The 4,294-nt window shown below is 32.1% G+C and overlaps 1 long non-coding RNA gene across 1 annotated transcript; it reads left to right on the top strand.

The window, feature by feature from the left end:
• The first annotated feature begins 2,581 nt into the window (after positions 1-2,581).
• On the top strand, positions 2,582-3,452 carry LOC140745537 (uncharacterized). Its single transcript, XR_012102668.1, has 2 exons — positions 2,582-3,107; positions 3,191-3,452. It is a non-coding gene; the product is annotated as an uncharacterized LOC140745537 (long non-coding RNA).
• Positions 3,453-4,294: the final 842 nt, after the last annotated feature.

Genomic DNA, 4,294 nt, shown 5'->3' with positions numbered 1-4,294 from the left:
TGCGTTATAATATCAAGAGTTGTTATTGTTTTATTTTATTGTTTGTCAACTGATCTGATATTACAAAAATTAGAGTACCCATTGTATCTAATCAACACATAATAAGTGATATTATGGAAATAATTAATTCTTCAGTACACTTTTTATGTTTAATTTACAGAATATAACTATTTTATTATTAACTACCAAACCAGTAAAAGTAAAATAAGAAGATCATTCACAATCTCAACATGTTTATAAAAAATTTGAACGCCGTATCAAAAAACTAAACATGCCTACCAACCCACACTTGCAGACAATCATCTCTAAACACCACACACACGCACACACATCATTACCCCAACAGATACACAATACGCCTTTGGCGAGGGGACCCCATCGATTGTCCAAGGTGCAAGGGTCACTGTACTGTGACGTTGTCGTCAGGATATTGAACTAATATTGCAGTTGAATAATCCAATTAGTGGACTGTCGGTATGGATGGTATGAAACGACCAATGCCTTTGATGTGTAAGGTGTCTTGTGATATAGTGGAATCGGACATTGCAAAGGGCATTGAATTAGATAAATCTGTTTGTTATGGAATTGATGATGTAAATTGAGAACACGATAATAAATTTACTCTGAAGGAAATCGTAGGTGGTTTAATTGAATCGTAAAACAAGCGACAGGTATTATTCTATCTATGAATTCAAATTAATCAATTCAAATCTACATTTTAATTGAAATCAAGATTATTAGACTCTTCTCAGATTTTGCATAATACTAATGCGATTCCAAAAGTAGATACCGAAAAATATTCTCACGCTAGAGTCACTAGCAAATAATTACATGTGATTTAACTTTTAAATATGACAAACGACTCAAATCCACTCATCTGTGAAGTCGCGTGTGTCGACACTTTGACAATGAAAAAAATAGTAATTTTTGTACTAGGACTATCGCCTTTATAACTATTGATGTTAAAGGCAATAGTTGCAAGTGTAGAAAAGATTTAAATCAAATTGAAATGTAAACTGTAGGGCGTGTAGTTATAAGTCAACGGTTGTACTTAGCGATGTTTAATGGTTTCTATAACACTCAATTGATCTCGCATGGGATCACAGCTACAAGAGGGAGGTGCTCATAAATTATTTTTAAAACATGGGAAATATGGATACGCGTGTCAGTGCTTCAAAATTTAATTTGAAGTATCTCAGTCACAATATTTGAGTGTGTGACTTTTTGGTCCATTTAATTCAATTATTTTTGACACTGCTTTAAATTTTGATGTTGCTTTCGTTTACGTAACGTGTCGCATGATCCAATGAAATTGCTGTTACAAAAATGATGAGATTGTTATAAATAGTACATATTTCGAGATGCAGTTTTACATGATCGTGATTCCAAAAACAATACTAATTCTCGCTACCACCAATTCTCAAAATGTTTTTACTATTGAGAAGAAACTGGCTAAAGAAACTCCATACCATACATTCGTTATTTTCTATTGATTGCATGTTGTTTTGGATGGAGTTCAACCAAATCTTAATAAGATTTAAGATCCGAAATTATCATTAATTTTCACTATTAAATACATTTTTCTCTTTTTTTTTAAATTTCAATACAATAATGTAAGGGTATATTTTCATAACAATACTTTTTAGTTAATTTATGTTAATAAGCGTCTATTTAATTGCTGGTGAGCAGAAATATAGCGAGAAACTATATAAAAAGAAAGGAGGATATTATGTTTTAGAGAATAAGATGTCATGGGATGAATTGTCAGAGAAAATTAATAATGGAGTTGTAATTGAATCTTTTATTATATAAAAAGTATTTCAGGAATAATGAGCTTACAATAAAAATACATAGCCATTGTTAACAGTTAAAACAATTACTTTTATCCACTAACCCTAACAAATAGTCCCTTATTCATCCACCTATTAACCACAAGCTTGATCTTAAACCCTCTCACGTCCACTCGAAAACTATTTGTCCGATCCCAAATAATTCTCGGGAAAAACATCCAATTCGGTGAACGTCACGTACCCTGCATTTAACTTTATCGTGTTCGCGTACAGGAATTAGTTGCGACAGTGATCGATGTTGGTCACTGGTGAAATGGTCAGAGAGATGGTACTAACGGCGATTAAAGATGATACGCGAAAAAAGCGAGGAATTTCATTGACGAAAAGTCCTTATTAAAATTTTATGAGAAAAAAGTGAGAAAATGATTGAGAAGAATAAGAATGGGAAGAGATTGATACAGTCAGACATATGGTTTACGTTTATTGTCTGGCTTGTGAGAAAATTAACAAAAAGCACATGCAATCTAATAATAGCGAAAGTCAAAGTAAAATAATAAATAAAATAATATTATGGAACGTGAGGACGAAGGCCCGCATAAATATTAAAATTTTATGAAAACCATATTAAATTACGTCAGCCAATATGACCTAATTTAAAAATAAACCCAATAACCAAAATATTTACAGCAGTAAAATTAGTTTTAAAGTTGATAGTAAGACAGATACCTAATGGTATATCGGTTGAGAGTCTGACGGCCTTTTATGTGGATTATAATCCCATAGGTCAACAATTTTTAATTTTTTTTTTGTGCATGAGTTTTACTTAATATATTCTGATTATATAAGCAAATATATATAAAAAAATGAAATTACAAATCGATAATATTTGCTTTTATAGAAATTAGAGCAATTTAACATTTTTTTATTTTCGAGTCCAATAAAGTCGGTCTTGGCACACTAACGTTGCCAAAAGAGTGGCAAGGGGGCGGAGTGTAGTGTTTCTTGCATCGCTCCTTGTGTACGAAAGTAAGTGATTGCTTATTTCAGTGGAATAACGTAATTCATTTTTTTTTTTCGTTGTATCAGTCTGTACAAAATGACTTCGAGATGTTGTAAACGAGACGCCGACATATTTTATTATATTTGCGGCGAATTTATGACAAAATGAGAGAAAAAGGACGATTTATGTACAAATTTAAAGATTTCCGAGGCATACCAACTTAATTCCATCTGTATACTGTATACCTGTTAAAAATCAAGATAAAAAATGGGCCTCACATATTGTGTCAGGTAACACTTGCAGAAATATTCTGGACGGTGAGTTTATATTCATTTTTTTAATTTAATAGCTATTTTATAATAACTTTAATTAGGTTATAATATGGTACGTTTTATTGTAGGTTGGTACCGAGGTGAAAAAAGAGCAATGAAGTTTGCAGTGCCAAGATTTTGGAGGATACTCAGTAATCATCGCATAGATTGTTATTTTTGTATTGTGAATCCACACAAAGATAATAAAATCAAAGAAAACATATTATCCGGATCTACCAACGACTGTTTAGTGTTGATTAATAAGTACTTGCATTCTATTTTAAAATTTCTGTTATAAGAATGTATCATTAATTGATGTTTGTGTATCTTTTAATAAATCAACTGTGTCCATTTTTCATGTGTTATTGAGCGTTTCCTATCTTTAAAATTATATAAAACAAATTGTGTGTGATATATTATCGATCTTTTTTATTCGTTTGAAGGACTTATTGCTGCCATTATGTGTAGAACATCGTTCAAATGTCCGCACGGCTTTTATGGTTATGGTCTGCAAAAGGCAGAGTTCTTATGGGCGACGGGAAATCGACTGTCTCAGATTCTAGTGCACACTCTCACGGACAGCGGCGATGTTTTCGGCAGATCTTCCGTTTCGTTGATATACGAATGTTAGTCAATCATTTAATGACCCAGTAGACTTTAATTTATCCACCAGATTGCGAATAGTCCTCTCGAAAGGACGATTATGGCGACCACGCGGTAGCGGACGATTGTAGCACGCGTTGCCCGAACAGAATAGCTTTTTGATACAATAATTTTATTATTTGTTCATGTTGTTGAATGCTATAAACGTCCATGGTAATTTGGCAAAACAAACTGAATAAATTAAAACTAATTTGACAGATGTTGCTTCAGTAAGATGACCGTTATCAACTTTCAAAGTTCGGAAGTCCTTGTTAGAAGACCCTATATTTTCATTGATTTGAATTTTCCAATTTGTACACATAAAAGTAAATTCAGAACTATTTTCTGTTCTTTTTCTTATTACTAGGTATAAAAGGAATAAAAATAACGTATGTATAACCCATGCTCAAAAATTCTGTAGACCGGTGTTATTTACGAATCTTGTTTCGTGGAATTGATTCTGTATCGTTTTGGAAAACACTTTGTAATGATCCGAGGATTTAATTTATAAGTTCTATGCGTATTATAAATAGCTTAGCCAATAATACTAA

The sequence above is a fragment of the Epargyreus clarus genome, unplaced genomic scaffold, assembly GCF_041222505.1.
Source record: "Epargyreus clarus isolate Ecla_fem2 unplaced genomic scaffold, WU_Ecla_fem_2.2 ptg000010l, whole genome shotgun sequence".
In the NCBI taxonomy this organism is placed as follows: Eukaryota; Metazoa; Arthropoda; class Insecta; order Lepidoptera; family Hesperiidae; genus Epargyreus; species Epargyreus clarus.
The sequence above is the reverse complement of the archived record's forward strand: the minus strand, read 5'-3'. Positions and strand labels throughout refer to the sequence as shown.